The sequence below is a fragment of the Zalophus californianus genome, chromosome 11, assembly GCF_009762305.2.
Source record: "Zalophus californianus isolate mZalCal1 chromosome 11, mZalCal1.pri.v2, whole genome shotgun sequence".
Classification (NCBI taxonomy): Eukaryota; Metazoa; Chordata; class Mammalia; order Carnivora; family Otariidae; genus Zalophus; species Zalophus californianus.
In genome coordinates, this window is record NC_045605.1 from 80,031,455 (window position 1) to 80,055,860 (window position 24,406).

A 24,406-nucleotide genomic window follows, 5' to 3' on the forward strand; every position below is an offset into this window, starting at 1 on the left:
GAATCGCACCATTAAGTAGTTTCTAGTATGATTCTGTAAATTACCATATTATTTACTTCCAGCTGACTTACAAGGGATTGCAAATGTATACCAATGTAACTTTCCCAAAATTATCCTTTTTCTTCCTATTCCCTCTTCTAGACAATAGAGGATGGTGGTGTTGGTTTCATTACCCCCATTTAAGTGTTGAAGAAATAGAGGTACAGAAAAGTTAAGCAACTTGCCTAATGTCGTCCAGTTGTTGGTGGCAGAAAAATGACGAGTGCCCAGGTGTTCTTGATTCCCAGCCCTTAAATCATTTCCCCAAATCAAGTCCGTGGAGTACTAGCATCCTGATAAATGTGAATAGGCATTCTGATAAAAATAACTGTCCCAAGGTCAAGTAGGTTTGAGAAATAATACATTTCGTATTTTACCATTGCCTTTAGAATTTCCCAGCAGTCATAAAATATTAAAAGATCATTGAAGTCCTATAATTTAAAAATCTATTTAACTCAGAGTTTCATCAATTTATTTGTCCATGAACATATGTACAGGGGAATGCTAGTGGCTATGGCAGTAAGTGGAGAATTCAGTCATGTGTGTGTTACTACGTGAATGATATTGCACACCACAGATATTGTTCTACAAGTTGTTTTCCACATAGCACTGTACTTTGAGGGTAGGGTTTATGTCAGTGACAGCTGTGGCACACAGTTTTGTTTTAATTTCTTTCATAGTACCCTATTGCCTGGGCATATTATACTTATTTTCTGATGATGGACTCCAAATTTGTTTATGTCCATAGTTTAGAAAATGTTACATGTAAGTTTTACTCTGTCTCAGGACTGAAGATAATTCAGACATCACTGTGCCTTATATATTTTGTTTTTCACAAAGTCAAGACAATGCTAGAGCTAAGAGTTTAATGAACATTAATTTAGTGATAAAATCTATGATACAGGTATTCATAAGTAGAAGCTTAAAAATATGGATATCAATTTATTGAAACCATATCCTAGTTTTTTTAACTCCCCCCTTGAAAAAGAAACTCCCCCCCCAAAAAAACAAAAACAAAGGACAGAGAAAGAGGATAAATTGAAAATTCTCTGTGAGCTGGAGAAATATATGTTTTATGTGTTGCAGTAGGGATATACATTGAGAAAAAAATGCAATAATATGGAGAAACCAAATACATTAATAAATATGTATTAAATATACACTGAATACATTCTCTCTTCTAGATAGTACAAATGCTTCCTCATTTAATCTTCCCTGATCTTTATGAAATAGTGTTGTCATTTCAGTAAACAAGTCAGTTAGCCAATCTGTAAAAAATTATCTGAAATGTGCTTATTGAACTATCCTTCAAGGTTTAGTTTAAAAGTCAGGTACATGTTGACACTTAATAAATATTTAGTGAATGAATATGTACAAAATCACTGTCCTCACTGGCTCATACGTTATCATTATACTAAGCTGTAGATCTCAGATGCAAGGCTCTGCTTTAGGAAGGTAAAAGACCATTGTTCTAGTACTCATTTGTTAACAACTAGCTCTCTAAACTTGGTTATGTTATGGGAGTTCTTTGGATGTTTTTTTCATGTTATTAATTGTTGGCATGATTTGGGATAGAACAGTGGACCAGATAGTTGATATTTAGGCAATAAATTTACTGGTATGGGTTACTACTTTGTAGCTAGCCTAAATGGTTTGTGTCTCTTATGTCCAGCCATCTTAGTTGTTAAATATTGCAACTATTACCCTAGGTAGGGGGAATAGCATTGAAAGAAATTGGACTTGAAATCTCTAAGATTCTAAAATTTTTGTGATTCAAGGACCAAGGGCCTATACACCCTTATGGATTCCTGATGGAATTTATGAAGATGTCATTAGCCAGACAGATATAAATAACAATTAGAGTCAGATTCTAGTCTTAGGAGCCCAGTCATGTGGTTTATAAGTAAAAGCACATATCCTTAGTGACATTCTGCCATGCAAAGTATTCTTCATCCAAGTCTGAGGCATCTCAAGAAGGTGGCAGCACTTGGCATGATTACAGGGTTAACATGAACTCAGAAAATTGAAGCTTTTACATTTAAAGATCCATGTCAGGCAAAATATTATACTCAGCTTGTTTGGAGCTCAAAATGAAGTGATGGTTTTGGCTCTGAGATCTGAAAAAAAAAAAAATCCCCAAAATTCAACAATGCCTTGAGATGCCAGAGTCATCTTGTTTCAGTTATCCAATCAATAAATATAACGAGATGTTCTGGGACCAAAGAATCAAAAACATTTGTTGCTATTCCCAAAATAAAAAGCAGTCCTCACAGGTGTGCTGTGTCATTTAGAGCCCTTTCAACTAAATTGAAGCCCCATGTTCCCATTGGCCATTCATCATTGACCATTCACAGAGGTATCCCATGAAGATTTTGTAGCTGTTGTGAAGTAATGCTCGCTTTCTGCCAAGATCTCATGAGGACTGAATTACTGTGAGTCATGATTTCCCCAGAACTGATAGAACTTCTTCTTGTACAACTAGGCTCATATCTCAATAACAGCTTTGCTGCCAGGGTAAGTACAGGTACATTTTGATGCTCAAACGTTCCTTGAAGTTTGATTTGGCACAAACTAATTCAGACTCTTCTGTGGCCTCACTGTATGATTGTTAAATAATTTCCAATTGGAGAAAAAAGAAATGGCCATTTGTGCCTTAAGCACACATACAAATAACCTATTGCTATTCTCTTGAAAGCTTAGCCAGCAAGATTTATGACTTGCATCAGGACATTCCATTTGTTTTAAGACAGGGGGGAAACAATGGCTTGTTTGGGCCTACTTCTACTCGCTTTCTCTAACTTAGATCAAATATTTGCTGAGGTCAGGCTTTGTTTCTTTTCCTTGCTGAGGTTTGGCTCCACAGGATGTAACAGTGAAGGGATCATGGTATGTCTTCCCAGTCACATCATGTAATTTTGTTGTTTTAATTGCTTGTCTAAATGCTGGCTCTTCCTCTGAGCATCGGTTTGAGTCATTTCCTTCATGAAGGCTTCCTCAGTTTAGACCAGTCTTCAATAGCCTTTTCTGCATTTGCTGCAGTTGAAAGCTTTACACACCAGGCCACAAAGTGGTTTTTCATCATATGCTTTCTTGTTTTCCGTTGTCTTCTTCGTGTTCTTTCTTTCCTTCCAAGTTGAAAATGGTGGGTTAGTGCTTGTGCTCTGGAGTCAGAATTTCTGCAGTCAAAACTTGGGTTTCACCTGCTAGTTCTTTTATGGTGGGTAGGTTCCTGATTTTTCTGTGCCTCAACTACAAAATAGTGATAAGAACAGAATCTACACATAGGGGTAGTATGATTATTAGAAGATAATGTCATAAACTCTTCCATAACACAGTGCCTGGAATAGTAAGTGTTCACTTAGTGTTGTTGGTATCATTGCTAGCTTCTGGAAGTTAGGAGGCACAACTGTCAACGTCAGAGGCCGAGGAAGAAGCCGAGTTGAAATTCAAAATCAAGTCTACTTTAAGTCAAAGACCAAGCTATGTATATAGGTAGATATAATATATGTTCAAAAGACAAAAAAAAAAAATCACATTATAATTAAGCTTCATATCCTACCAGTTAAATATAGCTGGCTTATAATTAGTCTAGGGTCCCAACATTTTGCATGATTTTGCATAATTTTCTCAAAAGTTACCCCTATTTTTCAACCTGGTAGTCCTGGAGCTGTATTTGAATTCAACACACACACTTTTTTTTTTTTTTTTGATTCTTTAAGCTGCCTACTGAAAATCTTCCTAAGATACTAAGGTAAAGGAAGATAACTTGCTTTTGAACTTTATGCTTCTTCCAGGACCTCCTCCATTTCTTTCTTCATAGAAGACAACTGAAGGATTATACAAAGAGTCAGATAATAATGATGAGAGCTAAGTAATCCTCACAAACCCCCTCTGATCCCTATGTTACCAATAAGGAAAATGACACCTAGTAAAGCTAACCAATTTTTCCAAGGATCCATAGCCAATGTGGTTAAAAATTCAGTTAGGATCCCACAACTATGATCCCAAAGCTGAAGCTCTGAACTGTTATAAGTTATTGTCTCCCAAAACGTTAAAACCCAAGAAGAGAATTTTGAGCACTACCATAGATATTTCACTTGGAACCTTGAGGTTTAGTATGTCTATAGGAGTTCATGTATATACGTACATATCAGAATTTCACTGTGTGAGCATAACACTGCTCACCCCTGCTCTTCTCAGAGTAGCCATCTATCCATTTGTAATACCTCCCCACAGTTACAGGGGAAAGAGTTGCACCACACCTCTGATATCTCTCCCCAACCAAGGACCAGATTATTTATTTAGAATTAGAAGAGAAATCAAAAAAATTATAAATTATAAAAGGTGGCATATATCATAAATATCAAAAACACTAGAAATATAACATATATTTATTGTAACCTGCCTGATATCCCTTTATAATATATTTTTTATATTTCTTGGCCTGTGTACTCTTTGAATGTTTCTTCATATGACAATACCCTTTGTAATATTTCCTGGAGAGAAAATAGAAAGATAAGTTAACCTTTTTTCTATCATGGTTGATATATATATTTTTTTATTATTGATAGTTAGAGAAGTTTCTTTCAGCCTCTAAACTATTATTGATAATTCAATGTAAGCTTTTAAGATGCCTGTCAAGTTTGGAAAAATTCAGCAATATTCTATTAAATGTTTTCTCATATGTAGATTGTGAGATTTTGTGGCAGTTTAAATTTTCTTATTCAGTGAATGACATTAAAATTTTTAAATTAGTGATAGTCTTCAACCAGTTTGTTCTAGATGTTTTCATTTTAATGCAATGAAAACACTAGTGTTTTTTGTGGTTTTTTAAATGTTATTTTTATTCATATTAGTATTTCATTTCAAATCAGAGAGATAGCCACTTCTTTTTCTTATTCATATGATTCATTCCACTTTGTTATCTTAATTTTCCATCAAAATAATAGCCTATTCATAACTTATATTCAAATGTATCTTTTCTTAATAAATTGCTTCTTTGGATATAATGAGAAAAAAATTGTTACAATATGCTTCTCAATATCAGAATAATTTCTACAGATTGCATACAGTAAGCTATGAAAAATAATTTCATTGTACAATGCACTAGTAATTTTATATGCTACAGTATTGAGAACACTCCTCATAGGAGAAACTCACCATTTGGACTAAATGTTATTAAGAGTTGAATATGCAGCATTAAATATTATATCTGATACTGTAAAAGTATTCCTCAGCCAAAATTTATTTCCTTTCATTTCAAACCTTGTTTCTCCTCCTCCTCCTCTGCATACTTCCATTGCCTAGATGCACTGGGAAAGTTCACATCATAATATGGCATCTGGCCCCACACCACTCACTCTCAACTACCGAGTGACATGATCTTTTAGGAGTTAGGATTATCCCTGTGAGTCACACTACACCAAGATGGCTAAAAATTACTTAAACATACACGGAGATGACTGCAAGCCTCATAAACATATCCTATTAAACCCAAACTAAATGTATCCTTGAGCCAATTTCCCATTAGTTGGATCCCAAAGATACCCATAGCCACTGCAGCACCGCCAGACAAAGAGCAAGAGGGTAGAAGTGAGAGTGGAAAGAGACAATGGTCTTAAGCAATGGTGCTGAAAAATTTCTTACTATGTTGGCTTTGTTCAGTGAGAGTCCCTACAGTTTAGCCTCATCAGTGTCACAGCCAATCCATCTCTGCTCACACCTGTACTCTCTACTCTGCCTCCCATCTAGATGCTTCCTGCCACATAAAACTCACTGCTATGCCTCCCTCTGAACACACTTCCCAGTACAACTTACCCCTGTTTTCTTACCTGAATTTCCTGAGCCATCTTCCTTTGTATCACTCTCTCTTGTGCCCTAGCATCTTGCTACTCAGTGTGGTAAATGAACCAATAGCCACTGGAGACATTTTAAAATTCAAAATCTTAGGTTCCATGCCCAAACTATTAAGTCTGAATCTTTTTTTTTTTTTTTTAACAATATCTCCAGGAGCACTTCATACACTTTTGGGTTTGAAGAGCATGTCCTAGAGGACCCCCCATTCCATGGAGTTGAAAAGAACACTTGTTTTACTCTAAAGGGAGTTTTTCTCATTGTTAACTCAATGCCCAATCAAACCCAGGTTTTTCCACACCCCTGATAACATGCTTATCACCACCCTTTCACAAAGACTGCCTCCACTTCTAAGACTCCAGGTAGGATGGACTGGCCTTCTTTCTAAATACTTGTTCATTCTTCTAGACATCAAATCCATTATTAGTGACTAAGCAGGCAGTTTGTCTCAGTCTTGGAAGATCATCAGTACTATTAATTGCTTCCACAGATACATTTAAACATTAAAGGGTCCAGCACTAATATCACATTTCTTTTCTTATCCTTCATCTCACGATTGTTCACATTTTGATGATCTGCAAAGCTGTTGACCTCATGTTTCTACTCAATCTAAGCCACATAAGCATTATTAATTATTTCAAGCAAATGTTGTTGTCTCCCCAATGTGTTTTATGTATTTTGAAGGCAGGAACAATGTGGATGATGCATTTGAGCCTAGTGTAGTACTCGACACATTATAGCTTTCAATTAAGGCTTCTACTTTAATAAGGTAATAATTAGATATTTCCCTGATGACTAAGGAACATTCAGGGCTGCAGAATTAACACTTTGGATTATAATTCTTACTGAATATGATAGAGAACCAAATGTTTTATTATCATAATTATCATCAAATGTGCATTTCTCACCACCATATGTCTCACACACTTTTACTGGAAAGAATGGAGTTTTTATCATTGTTTTATATTGCATCTTAACCCAAAAAATTTAGTGTAATGAAAATGGCATGGAATCAGAAGTGCTGTTTACCAGGCCCTGAACAGTCATCTATGAGCTGTGTGACTTGAGTTCAGTTAATAACCCTCCTTCACCCTGTTTTCTTGAACAATAACAATGCCAACCTCATGGGATTTTTAAGATATTTAATGAGATAAAACATATGGGAAAAACCTTAAAATCTATCATAAAACCTTGATGTATTTTTCCTCAATTTATTATTCTAAATTATGATCTTTGACACTGAGATTTACATCATATTTCTTGTAAGTATGGTAGCATTCAGTATTAGTTTCAAAAGTAAATAACAACCAAAAAAGTTTTAAGTTTGGAATTAAGCCATGGCTGTATAGCTACTTGTACTCTCCACCCTCCAAGCGAACCATGGAAATTTCAAAATTAACAAGGGAGTTTTGTGCAATGACTCAGATGATTAAGAAAGATTAAAATTCTTCTAAAAAACAGAGGTAGGGTGTGAGCCTTTTTCATTTTGTTCTTTGAAGAATGAGGTGTGTCGCTTGAGATTGGGAATGATGATGAGGCAATCAATGCTTACTTTCAATTAGCCTTAGGCTTCTGGACTTCCCCAAGAAAGTTTATCAAAAGCTGTACGCAAGAGTTCTAGAAGCTGGACAGTGGAAACAAGCAAAGAAAGCAAAGAAAGAACAATGGACTGAATGTGTCTGTCCCACCAAAATTCATATGTTGAAATCCTAACCCCCAATGTGCCAGTATTAGGAAATAGGGCCTTTGAGAAGTGATTAAAACCTCACGGTATGGGGTAGAGACCCCATGAATGGGATTTGTGCTCTTATAAAAGAAACCCCAGGAATCTTCCTCACCCTTTCTGCCATATGAGGACCAGCTAATGAAATGTGAGTGAAAGTGATACCCACCAAGGCAGAAGCTCTAAGGTATTGGCAGGATCTTGGCCGCATCATGTTTTCCTTCTGCCAGGGAGCCTGGCAAGATTTACAGGTATTAGCTGCTTTGTCAGTTTACCTACCAAAGAAGGATGACAACAACACAGAACCAACAATCCTAGGTAACCCACAGTGGTAATAGAGCAGGATGCAGAAATAAACTCTAGTGGTTTTAAGCTACTTGGATTTTGAAATTATTGTTTGAGTTAGGGTTCTCCAGAGAAACAGCCAATATGATATATATGAAGAGATTTATTTTAAGGGATTGGCTCATGTGATTATGGAGTCTGGCAATTCCAAAATCTAAAGAGAAGGCTAGCAGTTTGGAAATTCAGGTAAGAAAATTGGTATCAGAGTCTTGAGTTGAATTTCGTAGGGCAGGTCAGCAGGCTGGAACCTCTGGCAGGACTTTTATAGTACAGTCTTGAGGCAGAATTCCTTCTTCTCCAGATATCCTCAGTTTTTGCTCTTAAGGCCTTCAACTGATTGGATGAGATCTCTCATACTATGGAGAACAATGTACTTTAGAGTCAACTGATTGTAAATATTAATTATGTCCACAACATACCTTCATAAGAACACCTAGACCAGTGTTTGACTTAATAACTGGGCACCATAACCTAGCTAAATTGACACATGAAATTAACCATATTGTTTTTGTTTTTGTTTTTTTACTATAGCGTAATCTAGCTCAGCTTGACTGATAAATACATTTGTTGAAAAACACCTTAGGAGTTAAAAAACAATATTTAAAAATGCAATTACTCCTATTTTACCATAAAGATCTACTATAAATATTTCATTGTACTTTATTCCATTTTCTTATACATTAAAAAAATTTTTCTCCTACATTTAAAAATATTCATCATGGTTTATATGAATAGAAAGAAATCCAGTATTATACGAACTTTGCTAACATCTAATGTGTTAACTAATAAAAATAAAAACATTTCACTAAATATTTATGTATCACTTGCACAATCAATAATTTTTACTTAATACATTAGGCTTTCCCAATATTTAGCCATTAACTACAAATTCAGTCAAACTCTCCTAATCATAAAAATTGCAAATTAAATAAACTAGATAATTACAAATGTTTTAATCATCTATGCCTTCAGAAAAAAAGTCCTCATTGGTTATTATTATATTGTAAAACCAACCAACACACTTTAATTTATGTTAAAACCATTTAAAAGTGTTAAATATTGTGAATTCTATTTATATCTCTATTATCTTTTTTTTCTCTGATTCTGATTTCTTATTCTTCTAAGAGCTATAATTTCACTTCCCCAGCCTAAAGAGCGGTTTGGATTTAGGGCAGAGAATGATGAGTGAAGATTTCTAATAGAGTCCAAGTCTTAGGTATTTCAAGAAGATTCTCTCTATGCTCATTATCCAACTAAATTGGTCTTGCTTTTAGATCTTGAGCATTATATAAAGACTGTTAGAATTATTAGCTCTGACCAACACTATAGTGTTTGATTTGTGTGTATGTCTGTATGGGTTGGTGGGGAGTACACAAGTTTTACTATCATCATTAATCTGACTTGTTACAAGGAGCTTCCTTGATAGTATGGCCCGGTAAATGTGTACTTTGCAAGTATTTGTTCTCAATGTCTTCATTTTGTTTATATATCAGATATAAGCCTCTGTTTTTTGCAACAGCTTGTTCTGAATGGGTCCTGTTCAATTAAATCTAAAGTCATTTCTTTCTTTAGGAAAAAAAGACGTTTCTTAATTATTTCACTGAAATTAAAGCTTTCTTCCTTATGAACCAGTAAAACTTAGAATGTTATGTCATAAGCATTGTTTCCATAGCTATAAACTCTTTTGAAACATGTGTCATGACTATATAAAATTCTGTGGTAAGAACAAAACATAGTTCTGACAAATTTTATGTATACCACAAAGCAGATGATGATGTTCTATGGTGTTTCATTGCTAATAATTTTCAAAATACCTGTTTATGTAAAATAAAATGTCAACTAAAAATACCTAATAGCATTAATTAGTATCTAATAATAAAGATTTTTATTTATTTATTTTTTTGTCTACAGGGTATTATGCATATTTATTTGTTGGTTTTTTACTAAATTCACTGGAAGTTTGAAATAGTTTAGTATTTACCAGTGAGTCATAATTCAAATTCTATGCTCATAATGGGTAATGTTAATAAATGCCTTAAAATTATCACTAAATAAAAACAGTGAAAAGTAAGAGAAAAAATCCAGATTTGAACTAATAGGAAGAATTTGCACATAACTGAAAAGATACAGAATAAATGTAATTTCTTCTATAAAGCTATACATTTTAGAAGTCATAATGAAACACCAATAGGAAATATTTAGAACTTGACAAGATAGTTCTGAAATTGATCCAGAAAAAAGAAATGAACAAAATAAGCAGTAGAGTACATCAGTAATTGTAACCATGCATTAAAATTCTCATTTCATGTCATACATCAGTGATCATCAGGAAAATGCAAATCAGAACTACAATGAGGTATCACCTTATACCTGTCAGAATGGCTAAAATCAACAACACAAGACACAACAGGTGTTGGCAAGGATGTAGAGAAAGGGGAACCCTCTTGCACTATTGGTGGGAATGAAAACTGGTGCAGCTACTCTGGAAAATAGTAAGGAGTTTCCTCGGACTACCCTACAATCCAGCAATTGCAGTACTAGGATTTTACCCAAAGAATATGAAAATACTAATTCAAAGAGTTACATGCACCCCAATATTTATAGCAGCATTATCTACATAGCCAAACTATGGAAACAGCCCAAATACCCATCAATTGATGAATGGATAAAGAAGCTGTGAGAGATATATATATCTCATATATATATATGTTTTATATATAAAATATATATAATATGGTATATATATTACCATATATATATAAAATCAATTCCATTCCTGTGTGTACACACACACACTCTCATATATATATATATATATACATATATATATATATATATATAAAATGGAATATTACTTGGCCATAAAAAAGAATGTAATCTTGCCATTTGCACTGACATGGATAGAACTAGAGAGTATAATGCTAAGTGAAATAAGTCAGGGAAAAACAAATGCCATATGATTTCAGTCATATATAAAATTTAAGAAAAAAAAACAAATGAGCAAAGGGAAAAAAGAGAGAGAGGCAAACCAGGAAAGAGACTCTTAACTACAGAGAACAATCGGATGGTTACCAGAAGGGAGTTTCATGGAGGGTTGGGGTAAATAGGTGATGGGGATTAAGGAGTGCACTTGTGATGAGCACAGGGTGATGTATGGAAGTGTTGAATCACTATTTTATATACCTGAAACTAATATTATACTGTATGTTCACTAACTGGAATTTAAATAAAAACTTAAAAAATACTGAAACATAAACAATGTTTATGTTGTTCTCTACAACATCGTCATCACTACATCGAATGAAATTAACACATGGAAACATTATAAAATAGAAAAGCAGTGCATTTTTCAAATGGAAAGTAGCAGTATAAAGATATGTTATTAAGTATACAAATTAAAGTATTATGGAATAAAAAATAAAATGTTATAGGAATGGTAAAGGAAAAGAAAATAGATCCATCACAAAGGCACATAAATTGTTATATAAGAGGTGGATTAATCAATAAATAGTATTGGGACAAATGTCTGGATATCTGGGAACAAATGAGCAAATTGTATTCCTCCCTCATGGTTTATATCAAAATAAGTCCTAGAAAGTATGAAATGAAATAAATTTTTTAATAAAGCAATAAAAGTGCTAAGAGATATTATTAAATATTTGTGCAATCTTCTGGCAGGACATTACTTCCCAAGTGTTCTATATCTAACACTCAGTCTGGAAACCATAAGGAATATTAATGTATTTCACATAAAAATTTATAAAAACTTAAGTATATCTAAAAATAATTTTTAAAAGTTAAAGGCATAATCTTCAAAAGTGTCAAGATTCTGAAACATAAGGAATGATGGGAACTGTCGCAGATTGGAAGAGACCAAAGAGACATGACAACTAAGTGCTATCTGGGATCCTGGAATAAAAAAGACATTGGTTGAAAATGGATAAAATCCAAGTGGATTCTGTACTTTAATTAATAGGATTACACCAAAGTTAATTTCTTAGTTTTTTTTTTAACCATTATTCTGTAGTTACGTAAGGCATTAACACCAAGGAAGCTCATTTAGTGTATATATGGTAATTCTCTGGATTATTTTTGCAATTTATCTTAAAACAAAAAGTTGGGGAAAAAATGCTAAAGGCAAATGACAAAGTGGGAAAATTATTTTAAAATGAGTCATGAAAGACATATCTTTAATGCGTAAAGGTCACCTTCAAATCTATACAAAAAAGAAATACCCTAATAGAGAAATGATTCAGTGACACTAACGGACAAATCACAGAAAAAATATAAATGGATAATATATTAAAATATTCAATCTTTTTAATCAAATAAATGTCATTATAAAATGTCATTTTCATCCATAATTAAAAATTAAAACATTAAAAATATTTTAATATCTATTTTTAGTAAGGATGTGGGTAAATAGGAAATCCTATGCTCTGCTAATGGAAGAAATTAATATCATCTTTTTAAGTTCATTTTGGAATTATGTATCCAAGTTTTCATTGTCTCAGTGATATATCCTAAGGCAATAATCACTGATGTAGACAAACGTGTCGCCACAATAGTGAGGTATCGACAATATGAGCAAAAACTGGGAAATAGCTTTTAAAATAAGACAGATAAATCATGATTGAATCATACATGGAAAACTAGACAATCACTAAAAGTGATACTGAAAACTTTAACTTCATCTTTAATCTGAAAGTAATAGTTAAAATGTTACTGTGAGAAAGACAAGAGAACACAGAAATCTTGGAGAAAACCAGGTTGGAAAATGAACAAATAGCAGACTTATTTTGAGTTAGAAAGGACAGAATGAGAGTAAGATGCGGTTGGATTACAGTGACTCAGAACTGGTCCATGCATGGAGAGCATCTGTGAGGCATGGATACTTGCTAACCGAGATGTATGGTGAGGAAACACAGCTGAGAGATGTCGGGCTGTATAGCAAGTAATTGGGGTACTGAGGACAGGGCTTGGCACAAAGTGACCAATAACTGATAGACATTTTGAAGTTGTTATCATCCCCTTCATCATTGTCATAATTATCATGATCAAACTGAAGTTCAAAAAAGTTAACTGACTTGTTCAAGACCACCCAACTAGAAAAGAATCCCTGCTCTGATGTGAATCCTACCTATTTCTCCAAATCTTTTTTCTCTGCTGCTTGTTTAGAAAATTTGTGGGTGGGGGGAGGGGCTGGAATACCAACATCAGAATGCAAAAAATGAAGTGTTGCAACTCCACCCAGTTTGGGCATCTGGAATTCCTGTTCCAATACATTTTTACAGCAATTCCACAGATGTTGTTTAGTGCTAAGCATGAAGACCAAGGCAGAGGGTGGCCAATGGAAATACCTTCGATTTAATAATCACAATTTTCCCTTAGAAATTTTTATTTAAAATGCTGTTAACCTATTATGTGACTAATCTGGCCAAGAAGGTGGATCCCATACTTATCATTTCTTTGCTCAACCAATAAATAGTTCATGAAAGTGTACCATGACTCTGGTATTACCATGATAAATTAGAGCCATGATTCCTGCTTCCACATAAGTCAAATTATTCTTATTTTTTCACCTTTTTCCCCTTGTCTTTCTTTCTTATTTCTGCTGGTTTGGTCAAATGGGTAATTCATTAAATTCTGTAATTTGGGATTTCCACTATACTCTTATTTAAGTTTAACTTTCCTTTCTGAACAAAATAACCAAACACATATTTAATTATTTTTTTCAGTGAGGGAAACTCTTCCCTTGGTTAAGATGTCTATTTCATCAATGATTTCTCTCTCCCCAATATAGCTGGACCATTAAAGGTGTTTCCTTCCCCACATCCCCCCACTCCATGAATCTGTAAAAGGCACTTACTTTCTCCCTCTGCCTGCCCTTTAAACTCGACTTCACTGTTCTTTTAATACTTTTGGCATGAAACAATTATGAAGGTTTCCCTTGCAGTCTATCTTTTCTAGTTTAATAATTCTTATTTTATGCTTAAAGTCCTCATTCCCAGTCACATCCTGATTATCCACTTAGATTTTGATTATAGCCATTGCAAAACTTACTGCTCTTCTCTTCAAGTCATATTCCATTATCTTAAACCCTCAAATCTGATTGATTTGCTTTTTGTTTAGAGTTCCTATATCCATATTCCCTCAGATGGGATAGATGAGTGGTATATATTCTATGATATCTTGATATCTTGATTTATCTTTTTCTTATCCACACAAGTAAATGTTATACGAGGTTTGCAATCATTTCTGATAACTCTTCTGTACATGCGACTCCACCATTTTCTAGCTTCCAATGTTTCATATGAAAATGAGATGCTGATTTGATTTTTATTCTTTATAAGAAAATTATTTTTTTTCAAGGCCTTTTTCTATCTTCTATCATCACCACTATGTAAAATTCAGTAGGTACTTGTCCATTTTCATTGTCAGTTATTAATACATATTTTTTGTTTTTATTCAATTATTCTCTTTCCTCCTTTTGAAATCTCATTATTTTAGCATGCTGGGTATCCTAGATCTAGCCTCTGAGACTCCTTTCCATAACAATGCCCCTCTCTTGGTATTTTTAATTTGTTTTGAGATATTTATTACAAGCTCTAGCTAAGGTCGTAGCCATGACCTATTTGATTAGATGCTTTTTTTAAGTTCTTAAGTCATGTTTATTAATAGAAGAAGATTGGGCTTTGTGTGTGTGTGTGTGTGTGTGTGTGTGTGTGTGTGTGTGTGTGTTTAACTTCTTATAGGTGATCTTTTACATTTAAAAAAAATGCTGTTGTCTTTCCTCTAGCAGTATAATTCCTCTGGGAGCTGTATGTTTTCTGTCTTCTGTTTCTGTTTGCTTTCTCTCTCTCTTTGCTGAGTTTATTTGCCTGCTCAGTGGAACTCAGGACCAGCTGTTCAGGTGGCCCAAGTGGCAGCAGTTCTTTGGCAATAAGCGCAGAGGTCTCTACATATGTGACATGAGCCACACAACAGGCATCAGAAGAAACCCTCCTTGCTTTACTATCTCCCAAGCCACCAACGCTGACAAAAGCTGGCAAATTGCAATTGGCACTTTCCCAGCTTCAGGAGAAGAGGAGATGGAAGTCCGTTTGACTTTGCCACAGCTCTTGATACTCAAAACGTGGTCCTTGGACCTGCAGCAGTGGATCGAAAAGTAAAAACTTTAGGAGCTGGTTAGCTCAATGCTGCCCAATTTGTTTGACAATTCCTCCCACCAATCAGACTGGATTCATGATTTGAGTGTTGTATTAGGTCTCAGCACAGACACATTCACTTGTCACATTGTATTATGTCTGAGCGAGCCCAATCTGCCTAAAATGATGAATAGTGAGGTAGCATACAATTAGTGTAACATGTAGTATATTCAAGGATCCCAGTATTATAAAATTGTCATGTTCCACAGATAATTTGTGATTCAGAATTGTAATAATACTTTCTAAGCTCTGTAGGATCATGGATTTATATGTGATAGAATTTTTTTTTATAATGAACAGATTCCTGGGAAGCCAACTTATAAAACTTTGTCATTATTCCTGTAATACATTTCAACTTACTATCCCAACTCAGATTTTTCTCACTGATTGCCTTCAATATAAAAAGTATAATTTTAATAGGTACAACATGTCTTGTGAAATTGAAATTGAGCTGTGAGGCACACAAATAAAGAGTCACATTCTGAAATCAATGGAGCATCCCCAAATTGATTCATCAAGTCTGCTTTTCCTTCTATCTTATAATTAGGCATTATAGAGTTCTCCTTTGTCCTGCTTTTCCTTACCTATGGAAAGAGCCATATAATGATACATTCCATTTCCTTTTGTTTTCCAGTGTTTTGAAAAGTTAAACTGGGATCCTTTTTAATATGTAGAATTTAAATAACCTAATATCTTTCATCCAGGGAAGGACATAATAAAGGAAACTTATTGGAATACATTTAAATGTAAGTAATGTATTTGGTAACATGATGTTAGATCTGCTAGAATTCATCTGGAGCCAAGTGCGATATTGTCACAAGATGGCAAGAGCCCACGAGAGGATGATAAAAGTACCAGACAGAGCCTAAAAGAAGACACATTTTTAGTCTTCACTACTCCCAGTTTATTCATATTCAGAAGAGGCTGAATATGCCCTAATCATTATTTATTATGGGATTTAGGTTGTTCTGGTGATTGGAGAGGGACAACTTATAAGCTCTTTGGACATAATAATAACTAAATAAAACTAAAACTTTATCCAAAACCAAAAACACTTCAAACTAAATTTGCTATATTTCTTTGCCTTCTTCCATGCAACTGATGTGTAAAAATTTCCTAAGATTTCTCAAGGCACTCTGATCCATCATCTCTTTTATACCATCTGACCACAAGAAAGACACGCTTTGGCAGGATTCTCTTAGCAGTAAAAACACGATGCCTTTGGATTATTCATAGGATCCCTTAAACCATGGAACAACTGGTAGCAGCCCCTTCTAGGCCCTTTGCTGCTCTCAAAATCAAGTATGCCACAGAACCCTTACTATGTCTCCAGCATTACACCATATTTTAGTCCCTATTTCCCTGGACATGTCTTATTGTTCAGGTACAGAAATCACAGCCCCCATGGTGGGTGGGAAATGAGGGAAAGTAGGAAGGTAGAAAGGCAAGTTTGGTCTTATACCCTCTCCTCATGCCTCCGAGCATAAAGATTCTCCTTGTTCTTCTGCTGTAAATAGGTGGTAGAAGCAAAGCTGATGTGTGCTTATAGATTCCTCTTTTATACCTAGGAGAAATTTATAGTCCAGAGGGGAAAATTCCTTAGCTCAAGTTCACAAAACCATACTTTGGATGGCACTACATCCTGGGTCTTCTTTCAGTCAAGTCCTCTTTCTACCACCTTCATGCCTTGTTGTAAAGGGGGGAAAAAATGTGAGTTAACATATGCCTTGTTATATAAAAATAATTTTTATTTATGATCTTACAATTTTTGAAATTGGGATTCAGGGATCTCACTCCCAGCTTCCTACTTCCACTCCCCAGAAGGCTAGTGTAACAAGAATTAGACAGAAAAAAGTGCCCCCCGATCTTCAATATTCATTGCTATTTAGAAGGAATTGACCCATAAGGAAGACATCATTTTACCAGGAACACTATCCATTTAGTCTCTTGAACCCAACAAATGTGTTTGAAGGCATACCCCAATGTCAAGTCATGAGCATTGGATATATGAACAGTCAACTTCCTGGGAAGCTAATAACTTGAAAAGGGATCATTTTTTCTGAGGATTCAACTTCTTTTAATGGAAAAGACATTATCTCACAAATAGGAGCTTGTTTCCTGCTTTTTTGTTAATAAGGGAAGCCAATGTTAGAATGAAGGCCTTGGGGATGAAAAAAAAAATGAGTGGAACAGTTGTTTGGCAAGCCTGCCTGAGGGATTTGGCTTCTTGACAGTGAAAATAGGCCTCAACTATATAAATTATGCAGGTTGGGACAGCCTGAGTCTCAACCTTTCTTGATGGAATCATGTGGGAAAGAACGTCTAGACATCAGAAATCAAGTTATTGCTTTTATAACTCCCTATTTTAAAAACTGCTAAGAGCAATACCTGCAGTGGACTCTAATATGGAGCTGTGGGACATCAGTCAAATTGACTTCAGCAGCCATATGAAGCACACATTCTGACTGGTTGGAAATGATCAATTATTCCAAATAGCATCACCATTTGGAAAAATACTACTTCTTGTGGATTGGAAAGCACAGTTACTTACAGTAAAAAAAAAAAAATGCTTTGTAAAAGGAAAAATTCAACTGACAATGAGCTTACATCTACAACTGCTATGCATGAGTTCTAGAGTAAAAGCCTTCTCAGCGTCTCCCAGGGAAAAAGAGCCCCCCTTTTAAAGGTTTCTGCTATGTCAGTTTGTAGTTAAGGAACATTAAAGAAACATAGTAAACAAAACTATAAGCTAGTACCAGTTTAAATTGGTTAGCCATAATCAAGAATAATAGTAAGGGTGCCTGGCTGGCTCAGTTGAAGGAGCATGCTACTCTTAATCTCAGGATAATGAGTTCAAACCCCACGTTGGACATAGAGATTACTAACAAAAATAAATAAATTTCAAGAAGAAGAATAAAATATAGTAAATATTTTGGGTTTCAGAGAGAATTCAAAACTCTGAAAAAATGTAAAATGTGATAAAGAATCCATGTAAAATCATGTATTTTGATTCTAAACAAGAGTTCTTGAATTTTCAGTTTACTACAAGAGCACTATAACCTTGTAATGTAGTAAACCCTTAAACTTACCAATGAAATCTTTATTTCTTGGGTAGAAGTAAAATTTCTATATCAGAAGTAATATTTCCATTTTTATTACTTAACTTGTCTAAACCATACTTCATGCATTAGGTTGATTTTTGATCAGGTGCAAATATTTTACATACATTCTCAATCAATTCCCACAAAACCTATTAGATAAGTGTTCTTCTTATTCCCATTTTACAGATGAAGAAACAGATCCTAGAACATTAAATGACTTAGCTGAGATGACACAGATAGTAGATGGCAGAGCTGGAATTCAACCCGGGTAGACCAATTCTAGAGCCTATAATTGGAACGCAATAATTTTAATATCAAATTTGAAAAAGCAGTTATATGAGGAATGGTAGAAAAAACTGAAACATTGTATTTTGGTTATATATAAATATGGATATAACTTTCTTCAGCCATTTGAAGAGGTATGACGTGAAAGAAGAAATTGCTTTGGAATATAGAACTAGGGTCAGTAAGTAAAGTGACAGAAGTTCAAATTCTGAATGACATTTGACTTATTAACGAAGGATTATAGACTATCATACAAAATAGTGATATTAGCAAACGTTTTCAATGAGATGTTATTATAAGTCTCTCAGAGGATTACAGCCAAAGAGATTCTGGTATTAGACATTTTAATATTGGAGTTTATGAAAAAGAGGGAAAGGAAGATCCTTCCCTTAAAAGTATAATTCATGATTCATGATTCCTAAGCTTCCTGGTGGAAAGCAAACCTTTAATTGGTTACCCAAATGTTTCCTGTATATACTGTTTATTTTTAAATACACTGGGATCAGTATCTGTACCAAGAATAACAATCTGGAGGAAAATAAAAAACAGCATACTCATTAAATAAATACCCTTCACCTAATCATAGACTCATCATGTGGTGGGATTCTCAGGAGCAAAGGTTGGTTGAGTCTTTTACTCAAAGCTTAAGTTAAGGGGATACCAAAAATAGCAGAGTTGGGAGGTAGACTAATCACAGCACTAATTGGGAACCTGAATCCAGAACATTGGCAAAGGAATTCTGAATGGTTTTTTTTAAATTATGATACCAAAAGCAGACATCAAATACTGGAGGCAGTGTTGGAGAGAAGAACCAGCCCAGGAGTGAGCAAGAAAGGGGATTCAGAGTGAAGAGAGAGCAGAACCAGGTCTGACTGGTTTTCTAAGTGGGGCTTCTCCGTGCTCAGCTACAGGAGAACTTACAGCATGAGTCAGATAGTAGTGTTATGTTTGGGTTCTTTTGTCCGAAAGAAGGGAATGAACGTAAAACAAGAGATCTGTAGGGGCTTATATATTGTTGAACCAATGAACTTACGCTGTTTATTTTGCAACCAATTTGAGGCTTTACAAGAGATATAAATGTGACTCACCCTCCTTTGCTCACTCCATTACTTATTCCTGTGTGTGTATGTATATATATCTAAAATACAATATAATATATGCAAAATATATAATTCTAGAATATATAGAATAAAAGAAATGTCCCAATTTTTTGTCTAAGTTAAATTAAATCCAGATTGAAGCTCCTCAACAAGTTGGCAAAAAAAGGTGTTTTTGTTGAGAATCATTCTCCTGTATGCCCTATGTGGTATAAAAATGTCCAGCACCAGGGCGCCTGGGTGGCTCAGTTGATTAAGCAACTGCTTTCGGCTCAGTTCATGATCCTGGAGTCCCAGGATCGAATCCCGCATCAGGCTCCCTGCTCAGCAGGGGGTCTGCTTCTCCCTCTGACCCTCCTCCCTCTCATGCTTTCTCTCTCTCTTTCTCAATAAATAAATAAAAATCTTTAAAAAAAAATGTCCAACACCTCATCCCAGAAAGGGAGGGAATAAGCTAGTTCAAGGTCTCAGTCCATTGGGATCATCCCTGTTAATAATTCTTTCTAACTCCCAGTACCCATGTGAAAGTGGGTAGCTCTGCACAGTCTCATTACTTCATAAGGAAAAACACGAGAAGCTGCCCAAAGTTCCTCAAGCTTAGTGCCAAGTGCCAGAGGTCAGTGTCCTCCAATCCCTTTTGCATGGAAAGTCTATGGGTGGAAATTAAACAAAGATGGCAATATTTTTCCAGTTATTATAATTGCTTCCTCCCTCCCTTTTCTTCCCTTTTTATTTTCTGTCCTAACTGATTTCAAAAATAATTTATAACACCTTAAGAAAACACACAGATGTAGCAAGATCAAATTCCTTTAAACCAGAGGAAAATACCTAAGACTTGTTTTTTAAAAACTGGGTATGAATGAGGTATTTGAGTCTAAATTTAGGGACACAGAGGTGACGACAAGGCACACAGCAAAATAAGCACAACATAACATCTGTCTCAAGGGATTTATAGGTCAGCAGGGGAAATACCAATAATAATAATTATAATAATAGCAATCCCTTTAGTTTGTACAGCAGTTAAGCTTATAAATCACTCTGGCATCCAAGGCCTTTGCTTGCACAAAGTGGCCTCGTGCAAATTACAAAAAAGTGCCCCTTCCAGGTGGATAAACTGCAAAAGTGTGCCCCATCCTCCCAACCTGTCTCAAGTGGAGTTCCTCACGTGAACCCCAGAACTCCAAAATAATTTCAGCAACTCTCTTCTCAGTTCTCCCAAGGATGGTACATACCTAGTAGCATTCTAGATTTATAGCAGGTATGCTAATTAAGTGCATGCAGTGGATGCCTTAGGGCATTAGAGTTTGTTTCTCTTATCAAACTCTAAGTGAGAAGGATTCCTGGACACAGATTTAGATTGGATTTAGCCCCTATGTTCTCCTTCATCAGCACAACTGAATATAGTGGCCCAAAGAGTTGCTTTGATTCAATAGTGCTCTGACTCGAATTTGGGTCTTTAACTAGAAGTTAAATCCCCTCATTGTCTCTTCATAGTAAGTACCAAAAAAGGGTGTATTTGTCCAGAAAGTCAAAAAATGTTTTTAGTCCAAAAACCAAACAATATTTCATGAAGAAGATGATGTTTAATATTTTAGCCCTGCCTCTGTGATATGATTGTAATTGTTGGAATGGGGAAGGAGAGTCCTGGTAAAAGGTACTGAGGTATGGATACATCTCAATGATGCTGGAGTAGAAAGTTTGTGAAAGAAGGTGAGTTATGACAATATGGTAGAGGATTTCAAATGTGACTGAGACATCTGGCAGGCATGAGGAAGGAGACATCATCGGGAAGGAGCGCAGGGAAGACACTCTGGTACTGGTGTGTATAATAGATTCAAGGACAATGACTTAAATGCTTATCCTATCTTTAACCTGTAACAAGCACTACTAAATCTGCTTACATTCTAGTAACAATTAATGTAAACGTGAGGGAAGAGATATGATATGTGAGATGTGCGGAAGCAGCGAGAATACTGGTTAGGAGCAGTATCTATAGTCAGACAGACTTGGGTTTACACCCCCATCTCACTACTTATTACTTGTGTGAATTGAGACATTGTGCTTTCTGCCTCAGTTTCCACACTTATAAAATTAATTTTAAAATTGAAAAATAGCTGTCTCGCGGTTATTTTAAGGTTTAAAATACACCGTGCACGCAAAAGCCCAACATGCTGAAGTTCTCAGTAAGTGTGGGTGATGATGATTAACGACGGGGGAGAAAAAGGAGACAGGTGGGGCAGGCACGGGGCTGGGTTAGGCATGTGACTTGCCACATGATTGAATGTAAGGGAAAGAGAAAAAGCCTGCAGAGCAGTCAGTCAATGATAACTTAAAACTTTCAAGGGTTTATAACTGGGAGAATGGTGGTGGCATTCATAGAATCAGGGCTACCAAGTTTGAAAGGGAAAAGAAAACAGCTGTGCAGACTTTTTGAAGACATGGTACAAGTTGATCCCACTTCCCCAACACAAATAGCGCCATTCAGACCAGGCAGCAGCTCCAGGACTAAGACAACACCCCAGCCTTCTGTGACCCTGGGCCATCTAGCTCCCTGCTACTTACTCAAATGTGGTCCATGGACCAGCAGCAACGGAGCAATTGAAGAGCTTGTCAGAAATGCAGAATCTGTGGCTTCTGGGCAGACCAACCAAATTGGGCTCTGCGTTTTAACAAGATTCCAAGGTGATTAGTATGCAAAGTAAGTTTCCAGAGGCACTGCTGCCGCCAACAGTGGAGGCAGGAAGAGGGAATGTCAGTTAATTAATTAGATGATTGAATCTCAAGTGTTTACTTACTCCTAGTCTGTAATCTGATTAAAGGAATTTTATTATGTTTGTTGACTCCATGAATAAGTTAAAGGATCGCCGAGCCTCACTTTGCCTCAGTTTTGTTCCATTTTAACTTTGTGGACCCTTAATAGGTCTGGAAGAGAGACCCCAAAGAGGACATGCTGCATTGTTTAAAATAAACCCATCATGGAATTAAAAGAGCCACACATTCAAATTCCAAAAATAATAAAAATTATTACTAAGTGATGACATTTCTCCCTCATAAAGAGACTAAGGCTTGACTCTTAGCATCATGTTCAGGTTTTGAAATAAAAACTCTTCTATTCAATTACTCAAACCATATGTTACATTTTCTGTAGCAAACTTGCCATTGTAAACCCATGCAGTTTTCTTTTGCATGATTCAGGTGTAATCTATACTAGAGTTTTGTATAAAACAAATTATTTTTGACAGTGGTAATTTAGAAGAAACTTTCATAAAAATGCCACACCAGACCATCTGGAATTGCTCAAAGTCATAGTGGAAGTATTTACTTTTATTGTCATAGCAGATCATCTCTATTACATATTTTGTGGTGCATTCAATGTTGATTTGTAAAAATTGCTTCAGAAACAGTTTCATGTTTTCCCTCCTGCATAAGGAGAAGAGAAAAATTTTAAATGTGGATACTGAAAACCAGAATTAGATTTTTAAAGACATATTAGATTAACCAAGAGTTATCACTTTACATTTTTGTTTTGAAGAGTCAAAAATGGGGGCACCTGGGTGGCTGTCAGTTGAGCGTCTGACTCTTGGTTTCAGCTCAGGTCATGATCTCATTGGGTCATGATCTCATGGGTCCTGGGATAGAGCCTTGAGTCTGGCTCCACGCTCAGCAGGAAGTCTGCTTAGAGATTCTCTCCCTCTGCCCCTCCCCCCACTTGCCCTCATGCATGTGCATGCGCTTTCTCTCTCTCTCTTTAAAATAAAAAAATAAATCTTTAAAAAAATAAAAAATAGTCAAAAATCATTACCCATATTCATCTTGTATGTAACTGAATGCCTGTGAATTCATTTAAGAGATATTTACTCAACACTGACTATGTGTAAGGTACTAGAGACTATGCATTGGTGAGCAAAAAAAAAAAAAAAGTAATTTCTCTGAGGGAGCTTACAGGAATTACACAAATAATGTACAATGACAACCATGAGAAATGTACCTAATGCAGTGAGACTATATGTTATGGGCATGTGAAATTTTCTGAAGGTGTCGTCCTGAGGAGGTAACAGGACTGGTAAGAGATGGAGGGAATACAGCAATCAAACTAGGTACCAAGAGTGCTAGAGATAGTGGCCAGGGAGCAGAAAGCAGCCAAAGAGTGAATTCCAGGCACAGGGAATAAGAAAAGCTCTGTGGCATGACACGTTAAAGGAAATAAAAGATGGCATCACCAGGGCAGGATTACAGGAAACAGAGGGCAGCATGGGAAGGATGAGGCTGGAAGAGCAGCAGCAGGGAGACCAAGCAGAACATCGTGGGTCATTTTAAGTATTTTACTATGTTATCCTGAGGATTATAACAAGCTTGATTTAAGCAAAAATGTGTCCTTTGTTGTATTGGCATTGATGGATTAGAAAGAATTAGAAGTAAATAAGGGAGACTCTTCAGGAGGCTCCTGCAATAGTATCAGTGAAATACTGTAGAACCTGACCCTGAGAAAAATTCAGTTTATTGCATGTTCATCTGTGACCCTTTCCAGGGACCTTCTTTGCAACCTCATCTATCACTCTCTCAACTCCACAACCGTACATCCTTCGCTTCTTACTCTGCTGTAAATGTTCCATCTTTCTTTCCTCTGAGACTTTATAGACAGTGTTTCTTCTACTCAAAATATCTCTCTCCTTTCTCTGCTTCTCTCTTTCTTCAAAACCCAGTTTGCCTTGCCAGGCCTCCTCAGGAAGAGTTCCTTGTTTCCACATCTCTGCT